A 14,740-nucleotide genomic window follows, 5' to 3' on the forward strand; every position below is an offset into this window, starting at 1 on the left:
TTGTCTTTGTTTTATTTTTTAAAAAGTTACTTTGTCTTGGCTGCCATGTCACACCACGTTCGAAGGCCTTTGTTTTTTTTAAGTTTATTGACGTATTTTGAGAGAGAAAGTGAGTGGCAGGGGGAGGGGGGGAGGGGAGAGAGAGGGAGACCAAGCATCCCAAGCAGGCTCCCCCGCTGCCAGTGCAGGGCTGGGTGTGGGGCTCAAACGCATGAACCCTGGTCATGATCTGAGCCCAAGTCCCAGGCTGGATGGACTTGAGCCACCCAGGTGCCATGTAGCCTTTGTTTGTTTGTTTGTTTTAAATGCTTGTTTATTTTTGAAAGAGACAGAGAGACAGAGTATGAAGGGGGGAGGGGCAGAGAGAGAGGGGGACACAGAATCCGAAGCAGGCTCCAGGCTCTGAGCTGTCAGCCCAGAGCCCAACGCGGGACTCGAACCCACCAACCGCAAGATCATGACCTGAGCTGAAGTCGGTCCCTTAACTGACTGGCACCCGAGGCCTCTGTTTTGTTTTGTTTTGTTTTGTTTTGTTTTGTTTTTTAAAGGAAAATACTGTATCAGTTCAAAGCATCATTAGCTATATGGGGCTAATCATGGACAAATGTTTCTGGAAGATGGACACGAAGGAGAGAGAGAGAGAGAGAGAGAGAGAGAGAAGGAGACAGTAAGCACCAGAAAAAGGCTGTCAAGGGAGGTAAAGGGTGAGTGCTGTGATCAGTGAGAAAACTACTAGAGAGAGGCAGAGAGAGAGTGAAGAAAGGGTTGAGGTCTAAGCTCTGAGGAAGGGAAATCATTCATAATGGGAGCAGGTTTTCTACTGCGTGTATACAGACTTCAGTACTTGTATACCTGTTTACACTTATAAAATCAAGAATAATTAAATCATGGTGTGTTAGCACAGGGCCGGCTTCGGAGCCTCTGTCCCCCTCCCTCTGCCCTGCCCCCGCTCCTGTGCACCCTCTCTCTCTCTCTCTCTCTCAAATAAATAAATATTTTTAAAAAGAATAATGAAGTCACGTAAGGGCAAACTTTTTCTGCAGAGTAGTAAATAGTCTGCCGCATGATAAATGTTGCAGTCTTTGGGGGCCCTACAGTCTCTGCTGTGGCTCCTACCCCTGCCATCGCAGATGGAGAGCAGTCATGGGCAGGGTGCCTGGTCCAATAAACGTGTATTTACAAAAACAGATGTCAGGCCGGGTTTGTCTCGTGGGTTCTAGTGTACTGACCCCTGATCTTAGATATCGAATCCCCTCATTTCCAGAGGAAAATAGGAGATTTAGAGCATGCCAGTAAGCTCCCTGAACATCACAACTCACTGGTGAGGAGTGGGAGGTAGGGACTAAGAAGTGTTTAGGGATATATGTGCTAATTTTGGCGGGCTCTTGATCTTTTTTTTTTTTTTTTTTTTTAATGTTTATTCGTTTTTGAGAGAGAGAGAGCCGGAGAGCAGGAGTGGGGGAGGGGCAGAGAGCGAGGGAGACACAGAATCCGAAGCAGGCTGCAGGCTCTGAGCTGTCAGCACAGAGCCCGACGCAGGGCTCGAACTCACGAACTGTGAGATCATGACCTGAACCAAAGTTGGATGCTTAACTCACTGAGCCACCCAGGCGCCCCCCCCCCCCCGCCCTTTTTTTAAGAAAAAAAAATTTGGAAGGCTCTTAATCTTTTAAAGCAAAATAAAACTTAGTTGCAATGAAATTTGCACTCTCAGACACTTTTTGAATGCTTCCTTCTGGATAATTGAGGCTTCTGAGAAGGTCAGGGGGCTTCCTCTTAAAGCACCCAGGTCTTTCCATGTTAGTTAACATGATTAATTGGACAAATGATCTTTCTAAGGTCTGTGATTTTTGGCCACACCGTTTTAAACAGCATATAATTTGGCCTTTGTGAAAAAGAAGAATCATGTTTGTCATTAAAAAAAAAAAAATCGATTTAGAGCTCAGAAGCCCATTAGATACCATCTAACCAAGGGCCCTCGGGAACTCCTGGATCTCAGAATCCTGCTCAGCCCGTGCAGGGAGGGCCCTGTTCACTAGTTCAAGGGCATCTGTGTCTTTCCAGGCATCAGTTGGTCAGCAATTCTCTGACGGTGACATTGCCTGCGCCCAGCAGCGTCCCTTTCCCCACCCATAGTGGGTGACCAAGATGGTGAGATGATGAAGCTTGTCGGAATTGGGGTTTGCTCGAGACTCTCTGTTCTTCCCTTCTTCCTGCCTGGCTGCATCTAATGAAGATCTTCCCCTAGCCACTAGCCTAGCAGAAATTAGAAGTCTCATTCCTGGGTTTGGTATTGTTGCCTTAAATCTGATATGTGGTCTTCACGTCCCTCGCCATGTGAACTCCCCAGGAGTCGCTATTGCCCCAGAAGCCTGACACGCGTGCCTGGTCTAAGATCCCCAACTTTTTCCGGCTACTCCTTTTAGCTCTGTCCTCTGTTGGAACTGGGGACTGCTTTAAATTCAGCTCTCTTCTCCCAGACTTACCTTCTTAGCTTTTGCTGTCCTTTTCTCCTTCATCATTTCTTACCCCTCCCGACCAATCCCAACTCCTCCCTGGGTAGCTCCCCTCCCGACCAATCCCAACTCCTCCCCGAGTAGCCCAGCTACTCCCTGGAAATACTGGGGACAAAGCCCTGAGACCAAGACTCTTCCATTGCCTGAATCCAAAGTCTAGGCACTGCATGAGTACTTAGCACTGATTTGATATTTGAATCAGACATTAGCCACACATTCATTAAATGCCCTAATCATTGTGATTTGGACCATTGGCCTAATTCGTCTGTGTGAGACTCCCAGGTTCAACCCTGTCCTTTTAGGCTGACTCTGTGCCCCTCTCCTGTCACCTACCGGTACCATCTTGCCTCATACTGGAACACATCAGCTCTTTATTACAAGGAGCAGATAAGCTCTGACAGAAGGCCTGAAGGGCTTCCTTATGTAAGGGCATGGCTTTGAGCCATCATATTTCTGAAGTGATTATACATTCTCATTTGCTTGGGATCAACCCATTTAACATCTGTTGTCCTGGCGTTATAGTTAATAGGGCCCCAACTATTGTCCTGATTTGGATGAAATCTTATATGGTAACCCTACATTTCTCATCTGGAAAATGGGGATAATATTGCCAACCCTTTCTTTCTTACAATGCTGTTAAGAGGACCAAATGAGATTATGCTTCTGGAAGTGTTTTAAAATGATTTAAAGAAGAACTTCCTTGACGACATGAAGTTGTTATGATCTGTTTTGGCTTTCACAGACCTATTAGTTCAATTCCATTTTCTTAGATATGTTTCAGATTGTTGAGGTCATGAAAGAAGTTATCTCCAGATTAGAGAGGTGTTATTATATCTATATACGGTTCCCTTAGCAGTAAAAAAAAAAAATCTCATTTTTTTTCAAGTTAACACTTCATTTAAAAATACAATTGATTTTTACAAAGTAGAAACATGCTACCACTATCATTTTTTCCCACTATTTGTGCTAGACTTCTAAATGATAAAACAAAGAAAAAGGTATACAAGCAGAATTTTAAGCGAAGGAGAAGCAATAAACCAGTCATTATTGCAATAGCACAAATGAGACAAAAACCAGAACAGAGAATACCTAACCCTGTGTGTATGGAGCGTGTGTGTGTGTGTGTGTGTGTGTGTGTAGCAGTTTTCATTCAATTTAAGAAATATAAACCTAGAGGTGCACTTTTTCCTATACCTTTTTATGTGGAAAAGGACAATTACTCCAAACAAGAAAGGAAAAACGGGGGAGCCGGGTAACCAGTAAGATGATGATGAATCACAACGTAAATAACCGAGAGTGGACTTTCTTTTAAGCAATGGCGTTTCTTCTCTTTAGCAAGCAAAGAATCCCATCTGTAATGAAACTCTGGTCTGATTGTGTTCTGTATCTAAGTGTTGCCTCTGGTGTAATAATGCGCTTTCCCAAGTGGGGTTGCTTTTCTATTGCTCTTTATTCCTGAATGACCTGATCTTTTCTAAATAGGGAGACCATGTGCTTATCTTAATGAAATAATTATTTCTTTCAAAGTCTGACAGTATTATTTGCGAAGATACCTATTGTCAGGCTTCTGAAGATGCCTCCAGGCCACAAAGGAGTTAATTTTCCTCAAATGGACAGTGTGAGTTCCTTAAAAGGGAGGACAGCTTTTATGGATTGCACAGGAGGGTTCTTAGCTATTCCGCTGGAGGGAACTCTTCCGGCTGTTCGCTGTAATTTTGTTTTACGTGGTGAGAATAATCTGTTTCAGAACACCCCTGAAGTTGAACACTGGTAGCCTCGATGTCCCGTTTGACCTGCAGTTATTTAAAATATTTAAAAAGTAATGAAATTTCATGTAAAAATGTAGATTTCTGGCTTCTCAAAAAAAATTGGAATATTTCGTGTCAGTGAGCTGGTTGGAGCTGAGTAGTGAGTGGCTGTCTTTCCGACGATGGCCCTCTGTCATCTAAGAGACTTAGCCTTAGAATTTGCGACTCTTAATCCGTATGTTCATTCATTCATTCAACAAACTATAAAGACCTGTTGTATGTAAAATCCTGTTCAAGGAGCTAAGCCAATATGTATATGGCTCTGTGATCCAAAGGATCTTATAGGATGTCAGTCTCCTGAGATGATTTAGGGGAAAGCATTCCTTGGACACATGAGTTGGGATGTCCTTCCTACTTCTCTCTTGGAAGTTCATAATGCATATTAGCATAGTAAGGGCTCTGAAAAGCCGTTCAGTGAGGAAGCTTGTTAAATATTGCTTATCATTGTTTCTTTACTAAAAAGCGGTGTTGTAAGTAGCATCTACCAAATCCATAAGAGCTAGTTTTTGGGAGCACACTTTAAAAAATAGTGATCTGGCTCCAAATGGAAAGCTATGAACGTTTACATATTAACAAATATAGAGAATAAATCAGAAAACTGGAAGAGTCCCTCGCAAAAATATTCGAAAGGGAAAGAAATAACTGAGTTAAAGACTGCTCACCTATCACATGAAATAAGTCCCATGTAAGGGTTCACGTGCCTTGTTTTGTAAAACACTACTATTGGATGGAGCTTTATCCTTTCTCTTTTTTAACGTTACCATCTGTATAGAGAATTTTTCTAAAATTCAGCTGGTATGGTAAGTGGGAAGAATGAGTGCAAATTGTTTTGAGGGCTGATTCACTATTAACATTCATATGTTTATTTAACCAAGCCAAGTCCTGTGTGTCCCTAGAATGCGTATGCTCCTTTCTAACTCACATGTATCTCTACAGCAGGCACCGCGGCCATCTAACTCAGGTCGACTGGAAGGCCTCTTCACCGAAGTATGTTTCCTACCCTGCACTCAGGAGAAGCTTTTAAAAATATGATTCTGACAACCTTTGGATGACTTCTAACTGCTCTAGAAGATCAAACTCCTTGTGAGGTCTGCAGAGCTTCACATGCTCTGGGCCCAGTTCTCTCCAGCTTTATCTCATTCAACTTTTCTACTTTTCCACAACTTTTTTCTATGTTGCATTCTATTAAGCCTTTCAGGTCTTCAGTGAGCAGCCTCCTTCCTGCCCCAGGGCCTTTGCAGATGATGTTTTTCCTTGCCCGCAACTTTCTCCCCCCGCCGCCTGCTGCTTGATCCCTCCCTCCCAACTTCTGCTGGGTTCATGTCTAGTTACTCAAATCTCAGCTCAACTCCTGCTTCTTTCTTAACCCACGACCTCTCTGGTCCTACAACTCTATCAGATTCCTCTGTTTTTTCCTTTCTTGGAGCATACTCTACAGTCATCGTGATTTGTAATTACATACTTTTTATGATTATTTAATCAATATTTGTCTCCTTCTTTTGTTTATTAGTTTCCTAGCACCTGGCATGTTAAGGAACACTCAATAAATACAAATGAGGAGGTGTGTGAGGGAAGATAGAAGTTTTATCATATTGGCAAAGGAAGTGACAGAATATGCCTTTTTGGGGATTTAAACATAAAGCCAAGACTGTTTATAAACTGGGACATTGATCCATATATTTTGGTATAAACTTCGTTAGCTGGTGGAGGGAGGTGAGTGGGAGATGAGATGCTAACTAATCTAGCAGCAAGGAAAAACACATTTTTTTTTTTTTCTGGTGAAATAAGTAATGGTTTTCTGGTTGGACAATTCTACACAGAAAATGATTGATTAAAGCTTCCTGCAAGCTTGGGCTATGCAAATATAGCAGGTGTCTATGTATATGCAAGGCTTGAACACAGTCTTCAATTATTTTTTGGAAGAGTTGCCCCGGTTGAGTTTTGAATCATGCTCCCACATCTGTCATTCTGTTCTAATCACTACCCAAACAGGAATCAGACGTGGCCACCCAGGCCAAAAAAAAAAAAAAAAAAAAAAAAAAAAAAAAAAATCAAATAAATAAAAATAGTGAGGGATGAATGTTCCACCTTACTTATTTCTGTTTCAATAAAAACAAAAAAGGCAGAATGCTCATGGAGGCATGAGTATTGCCTAACAAATTCACCGGAGTCGCTGTAAATATGCGTAACATCAGCTGAATGAACGAACGAATGCGTAAATTTCAGCAAGGAAAGCGCTCTGAGATTGTGTTGCGTTCTTCACTTGCTCCCGCGGTGATCCAATATGACCAATACCTCTTCTGAGAATTAGCTCTTCACTTATGGTCTTCTAGTTCACGAGGGTTCCTTTGGCAAACACTTTTTATGTGGCCTTAAATGGTGCCATCAGGAGCTTTTAAAAGTTGATGAGAGGGGCACCTGGGTGGCTCAGTGGGTTAAGCGCCCGACTTTGGCTCAGGTCATGATCTCACAGTTTGTGGGTTCCGGCCCCACATCGGACTCTGCACTCACAGCTCAGAGCCTGGAGCCTGCTTCGGAGTCTGTGTCTGCCTCCCTCTCTCACCCCCTCTCCAGCTTGTGCTCTGTCTGTTTCTCTCTCTCAGAAATAAATAAACATCTAAAAAATTTAAAAAATAAATGAAAGTTGATAAGAAGAGATCCTCTTTGTTCCAGGGGACGTTTACCTTTCAGGTAGGTCAGTGGATCAATGTTTTTGGTCCATTTCAGCCTAACTGCATTCCATTTGCACTATCATTTATTATGGTCATCTGATCTTTTTTTCCCTCCTAGGTCTCATTAAAAGGCTCCCCATGACCACTAAAAAGTGACTTCCGGCAATGGATTCAACAGCAAAAATTTATTCTGACACATGGCTATGTCATTGCTCAGTTCCACTTTGTCTTGTACTACAAAAAAAAAAAAAAGTTCGACCATTTTAATAGAAATTGCTAAAAATAATCAGTGATTAGGATGGATTCACATATAATTGGCACTTTCTTTTGAGATTCAGTTTCTTCATTATTGGTAAAATTTTCAGGTTGACATGCATTTATTAAGTGATGACGATGATTGCCAAGTTTCCTTCTAATTCCAAGAAAATTCTATTATTCTCTTCTTGTGTAAACCATCTTAATTTCTGATTCTGTGACCCTGATTTATACATGAGTCTGAGTTTAAACTCTGCTCGATTGAAGAGAAAAATAACACCCATTTCTAGTGTCACAAGCTAAGAAAATAATGAGTCATATTATATAAATTAAATAATTGCATTCACTTTAGAAACGGATGTTAATATTTTGATGTTTTAGAGTTGAAGGCAGTAATAATATCCCAGTAGCTCTCTGAACACCTGGGTTACTTCAGATCTGAAGAAAGCAGACACGAAAGAAAGTCCAGTTCACCTCAAATACAGAATAAACTTAATGCACCCAGCGACCTTCGATAATTCCATTAATGTGTGTGACTCTTTAAAATACTATTTAAAATAAGCCTCCCAGTTAAATATTATATGTTTTAAAAGGACAAGTCCATGCAGTTTCTAGTGGGTTTCTTGACAATTTGAAATGAAACGTGGCTTACTCTATGCTATGATTTTAAATGCATTTATTTAAATGTGCCATCCTTAACATGCAACTTGAAAATCTCTGGGCTAACCTGAACACGTATTTGTCTAACTCTGATTTGCTCTTCTGAAGCCTGGCTATATTTCTTAGTCTTGCTTCTCTGGCTCTCAGGGAACTGATGAGAAATTCCCCAGGTCTTAAGATCACTTTCTGTAATATAAACTCTATCCTGAAACTATCCTTTGTAGTTGTGTACTTTCAAGCCTGAGACTGACATACATTTAATTATTTTAAATTATTGCCTAGTGTCTCCTTAGTTTTATCACAGGATTTGCCTTAGAAAGGGATACTCCTTAAAGGAAAAAAAAAAGCCTTAAATTTAGTAATAGGCTTAGGCAGGGAGGATGGAGAGTCTATTATAAAAACAATCAAAGTAGCTGGAGAGAGTGTTCCAGTCTTTGTTCAGGGCCATTTAAATAACACTAGAATTCTGAATGTTGATTTTGATTGCGTGAAGTGTAGTATCATTGTGTGTGTGTGTGTTTCTGTGTGTGTGCGCTTGAGTGTATCCCATTCCCTAGTTTAAGATCCTCAAGCCCTATATTTTCCAATTTTAAAACCCAACCAACATATCACTTTCTCAAAGATATTCTGAATGAAGCTACCTTGACTCCATCCATAGCAGTTACAAAATCTCCCTCAATCAGGTGTCAGGGGGCCTTTCTACTTAGCCATTCCCACCTGTATTGTTCTCCTTTTCTGGAGTCGATAAAATGACTACTAGACATCTCAGTGTTGCCTTGAATTAAAGATAATTATGTTGGCTTGCTCAGCTTGCCAGGGATAAAAGGAGGTATTTCATAAATGCTGTGGAAAGTTGAAAATTCTCACCATTTCCTTTCCTTCTCGCCTGCTCGTGGAAAATGGGGCTGGGGTGACCTTGGATCAGAGGGATTTTGTCCTTTTTGCCAGCAGAACAAGAGGAGGTAAAGGAGTATCCACATGCGGTGGGGAGCCACAGGTATACAGGAGGCTTCTGAAGCCCCATAGATTTATTCATAGGTTCGTTCGTTCATTCATTCATCCATCCATCCATCATCCATCCATCCATTCATTCATTCATTCCACAAATATTTTTAGAAGGCTTTGTCTGTGTCAGGTGGCAGATAAAAGACTGATTTGTGTGCCCTGGAGCTTTTACTCCAGGGTAACTACTTTGTTTTCTGATTTGTCCTGGTTCCTCTCCAAGGGGGCTCTCTGTTCTCACTACCTGTGTCTGCCAGGTTCAAAGCGAGTTCAATAAACTCTTTTTATTGATGACGATGTTTACAACAAGGCTTTTAACCTAATTTAGCAGCTGAAAATTTCTTATATAAGAGTTTTTCCTTTGCCCAAATCATTGTCTCCTTTCTTCCTTGTTCTTTGGTATCATTTAAGTTCTTACACAACTGTTTGCCGTGCTTAGTTCTCCTATCCTCTCGAATTTATATTCTTCCTTAGATAACTAAATAAAAATGCTCGGAGGAGTTTTTTACCCCAATTTTTGGTCTCTTTTATCTCTACATGACATTTTTCTTTTTCTGATAGCTCTTTCATTTTAGTGCTTTTTTCCTTTTGCCTTTTATTTGGCATTGCTTTTATTCCTGTGCTCAGCGAAGGCAGTGTTTTTACACATTCTACCTTTTCTTTTCATGTTGGCCTGTGTCCGGTCTCAGCTTCTCTCTTTATTCTTCTTCTCAATAAGTCCTTCTTTTCTCTCTGATCTTTTCCTCTCTCCTCTTCTTATTTCCTTCCCTCATTTTTCAAATTCCCCAATATACCCTTATTGTTTTTCCTTTTGTGATTTCCTTCTTCCTTTTTCTAGTTCTTTTATTCTTACTTAAAGGAAGAAAGACTTGGAAAATTTTTTAAGCTATTGTCAGCAAAGGGCACACCTTCTGGGTCGACCTCCTAAGCACAACCCAGGAGGCACTGGGTTTGAGAACCTGCCCTCCCTAGCCCTGTGATCAGAGCATCGGAGGCTGAAGAGGTAGCCAGGAGCCCACGCCTCAACCTCTAGGCAATAGTGCTCTCTCAGCCCAGGTGCACACAGCTGCTTGTCCTTTTCTTTGTGACAGAAGAAGTGACATCTCTATTGTTTGTAAGACGCTACTGGAAATGTACAAAGTACAAGAAAAGGTATGCATGCTTTATGTGAAGCAGAAGACTTGTGTTTTTTCCATACTGTTTTTATCTTTATTTGACGACTCGATTTTTATGTGGTCTACCAGGAGAGGACACATGTCCTTTTTCAGTTTGTTTGCTTGTTTGTTTAATGTGGCATCTTTTCTTTGCCGTTCTTGGGCTTTAGGCTTTGATCTCTTTTCTTCTAAGCTTGTATTTTAATTCCAGTTAGGCAACATAGTATATTAGTGCCAGGGGGACGATACAGTGATTCCACAATTCCGTATGTCACCCGGTGCCCATCATGACAAGTGCACTCCTTAATCCCCATCCCCCGTTTCCCCCATCCCCCCCACCTCCCTGCTTACCTGTTTCTTAAAAACGTTCAAAATGACTCTACAGTTTCATAACTTTCTCAACTTGTCAAAGTACCTAAACCTGATATTACGGCCAGTAACCTGAATGAGGCGAGATGACCATCTCCATCGGAGACATGGGGTAGCTGAAGGAGAGCCAGGAGGAGGGTGTCTCCTGAGTCCCATAGTGGCCATATGGGGCCTGCCGAGGGCATAGAGGGGGTCCAGGCTTCCCACCCTAGATTCTAGATGGGAATCTCTCTATTCCTTCCGTTCTGTCTCCTGGGAAGGCAGTGTTTCTTGCTCTGTTTTTCTCCTCTCCCTTACCCCACCCCGCCCCCCCATTCTCTGAGACCATGGTTAATAAATAACATAGTTCCCATCTGTACTTCATACATTTGTGGGGGGGGGGGGGGTGTTGCACTGGGTCTCACATACTGTGAAATGGATTCCTGACTCTCTTTGGCTGGTGAGGGAGGACCATGGGATTCACCAGCATCTCTGGTAATTCTGTGTTGTGCATGGAAAAGCCTGTTGTGAGGAATTTTTTGTTTTGTTTTTTTAAAGCCAATGTACATTCTTCTGGCTTCTATTTAAATCGATGATTCCTTTCATATTTTCTTTCCCTGTTTTCACTTTCCCTGCGTTTCACAAATAATTATCCATAATCATGTATGTTCGAATGTAGACTGCTATCAAGGACCAGCCTTTTCTTCTCTGGGGTGTAACCCAAAATTATACAGAGTTCCAGATTGTTGGAGCAAGAAGGACCCATAGATAGGATCAAGACTTGCTTTCGACTTGGGGGCTTGGTCTCTGACAGTGGTAATGCAAGGGTAGCAATGATCTATTTTCAGTTTTAAAAAGGGGAATATTTACCAGTCATAAGTTGTACAGGCTATAAAAATGTAATTTTCAGCTCTCGGCAATAATCATGTCAACTTAGTGCGTTAACACTGGTTGTCTCAAGGGAAAAAGAAAAACCTGTCACCTAATGAAGGGGATTTGGCAGTCCAAAATTTTCCCAGCATGAGCCCGACGTGGGGGGGGAAGTAATAGATGTACTCTTTTGTGTTCAAAAGGTAAGAGGCTCCTCATCACAACTTACTCCAGATCCAAATGCCCAGAGCACTTGAGGCAAGGTTAGAAGTCAGGAGTCCTGACTTCTACCCAAGTGCTTCTCAAGGCAAAACAGAACGCTGATTTGCTTTTCCATTCGACAAACGTTTACTGAGTGCCTGTGTTGAGTCAGATAGGTACACTTGGAAAGACAGAACAGATACAGGGCCAAGGAGGAAGATGGCCGTGCCACTCTGTAGATAGTGACTAACAGGCAACACCGCAGGTGCTATGTGCAATGCTCGAGTAGACAGAAGGGCCGAGGAACCCCCAACCCCCACAATTTCTGCTTTTATTGACTATTTCAGGTCTGTTATACTTACAAAATGTGCCTATTTCATAACTGTTTGTGTCTCTCTTGTTTTGCTTTTAACGTAGGGTGTTAAATTCCTCTCTGACAGTCAGCTCTTTTCCTACTTTTAAACCTCTTCCACCGTAGTTCTGTCTCCCCTGGCTTGGCGAATAGTCAGGAAATGCTTCCTTGATAGTAATGGTAGGCAGTTTGTTCCTCTTCCTCTTAGATGATGACCATCTCTCACGAATCCCCGTCCAGTTTCATTCTGTGTGTGTCTGTCTTCACGTCTCCAGCTTGTGATCCTTATTAATTTTAGACAAGATCTTAAAGTTGTGGAGCATTCCCTCCAAATTTAATTAGCATGTTCTCAGTTCACTTATCTAAGTGATAATAAAGTGTACAATAGAACTCCACCGGGGGCTGACCCTCGTTTGCTGCCATGGTCCCTGCGCACCAGCTGGCTTTGAAGGAGGCTCAACTCGTCCAAATCCTCTCTAGAAAGTTTTCCTAAAATCGGGGATAGCAAATAATGTTAGTGTTAATTCAAGTTTAATCTTTATTGCAGATAATATATTAGTTTTAGTCATATTCATGATAAGATAGAGTTGTCTTTTTATGGAATCAATGTTCTTACTGGGAAAAAAACAAGAGTAAACGTTACCGCTAGATTAACTAAACCAACAGAATTTCATTTTTGTTTTGTTGACAGAGAAAAATTTGTAAATTGTTGTATTTTCTGTGCTTCAAGAGCAGAGAATCTAACGACTTCTTTAACACAAAAGTTATATTGTTTTGGCTTACTGCCATGACCATTTAAAAAATTTTTAAGTTTATTTATTTTGAGAGAGAGAGAGAGAGAAAGAGAGAGAGAACGAGCTGGGTAAGGGCAGAGAGAAGAGAGAGAATTCCAAGCAGGCTCTGCGCTGTCGAATTCACGAACCATGATATCATGACCTAAATAAGCCGAGATCAAGAGTCGGAAGCTTAACCCACCGAGCCACCCAGGTGCCCCTGCTACCATGACCATTTAAAGGGAAAGAGACAGGAACGATAGAAAAGGTAAGAGAAGGGCTGAGTCAGTGCAATGAAAACTATTTTGCTGTGGCTGCTCTGTACCCCAGCTGTCCCTAAGAGCTTAACTTGCTCCCGTTTGAGACTGACATTAGTTCAGGAACAGCTGAGAGCCAGGGAGGGGAGGAACCGGAAGAATCTTACTCACAGACCACCAGGGATAGGGGCAGCTCTCCAAGAAAGCCAAAGTCATGTCCAATTTCTATCCTTAGAAATTGCCCCTTTCCTTTATATCATACACACCATTTCTTCCTTTGTCAGGCCTTATTATTGTTGTACTTGTGTCTTACACGAGTATCATTAGGAAAGCTGGCTTAGCAAATGTTAGCATAAACTACATTGATAATCTCATCTAGAACTTATTTAAAAAATCTGAGCGACATCAAGTTTTCCAATTACTAAGACGTATATCTATTACAACACATATTATGATGGTAAATACTCCATCACAATATATTAATAATAATGTAAGTATAATAGTAATTATATGTAATATATATTATCATATAACTGTAAATAATAAATATTATACTATATATGCGTGTTGTACTGAGGAGCTATCTAATTTACATTTCATAGAAGCTAATTATTCTAACGAATTATATTTCCCTCTATTTTACTAACTACGGTGTCTTTGATGATGATAAATAGAATGATAAATAGAAACATTTTTTGATGAGTATTTTGGTAATTTGATACATTGGTCTGTAATTTATTATGTGGCCAGTAGTAAATATCATACAAAGGAAAACTCTGGAACTATTTGCCCGCCTCTGAGGATTAACAAAGCTGAGTATTATTATATATGAGAAGGAATCATGGGGGACTCATGCAGTTGGATACGGGATCCATGCAATTGCCCTTGATTAATGGTAGGAAAGAGATCTTAACAAACTCGTGACTAACTTGCCCAAGTTTTCTGGAGAAGGTTGACAGTGAGCCCAGCACAGAAAAGGATCCTTTGAAGCACGGAAGCTTGGAATGGACAGGGGCAGGTTTGGGGAAATCTAAGTAAAACACAGATTGAAGACACGCTGATCTTACCTAAGTAGTTCCGGAAATCCCAGGATGTCTGGAGTCAATATGCATTCAGAAAAGGACAAACAACTAAGTGGGTCCGTTCAATAAAAAAAAAGAATGAATGCTGAAAAAAATGCATCACAGCCAACAGTACACCTGCCAGCAACTCCGCTTCTAGCTCCTTCTCTCTCTGCTCACCCTCCCTCGCAAGCTTCCTTTTTGCGAACTCTTGAATGGGATTAGGCACAACTGAGAAGAGCAAATATTAGAACTCGTTAACGACAGAGGCAAATGCTTGGTCCTGAGTCACCTGGTCTCAGGGCCTATTTTTGGCTCTCTGGGCCTGGCTAACTCAGCCCTCAGGCCTCCCCTTCCCCTTCCGCTTCACGCATGTTCTTAGCTGCTCCTTCACTGAAACGCTAATGACTTCAGAGCTTTGATCTCCAGACAAGACTATGTGACATTTCACTCGGATGGCTTTCAGTCATTGTAGACTCCACACGCCGAGTCTGCCCTCCTCAGTCCTGACCTCGCTTCCTCTTCCAGAGACATTTTTTCCCGTTTCCGTTTCTATTCACGGTGACGTCATGCTTCCAACCACGTCATGCTTCCATGTTGCTCATTCTGGTATCTGGTCAATTTCCAAGTTCTGTCAGGCTTTCCTTAAAAAGCGTTCTTTTCTTCCTTTTCTTTCCATTTGTACTGTTAACCCCCTGTGCCTGGGTTACGCTTTAGCCTCTTAACGGTTCTCTCTACAAGCTCACCTGCTCCATTTGGCCTGACATACTAATGCCACGATTCTATTTTTTAAACATTTAAAAAAATCATG

The 14,740-nt window shown here is 41.5% G+C and overlaps 1 long non-coding RNA gene across 1 annotated transcript; it reads right to left on the reverse strand.

Moving 5' to 3' along the window:
* Positions 1-11,609: 11,609 nt before the first annotated feature.
* On the reverse strand, positions 11,610-14,427 carry LOC132666509 (uncharacterized). The gene is made up of 2 exons (XR_009604698.3): positions 13,936-14,427; positions 11,610-12,327 (listed from the first exon to the last, which is right to left on the reverse strand). It is a non-coding gene; the product is annotated as an uncharacterized LOC132666509 (long non-coding RNA).
* Between the last annotated feature and the right edge of the window lie 313 nt (positions 14,428-14,740).

This window comes from Panthera onca, chromosome B2 (assembly GCF_046562875.1).
Source record: "Panthera onca isolate mPanOnc1 chromosome B2, mPanOnc1 haplotype 2, whole genome shotgun sequence".
NCBI lineage: Eukaryota > Metazoa > Chordata > Mammalia > Carnivora > Felidae > Panthera > Panthera onca.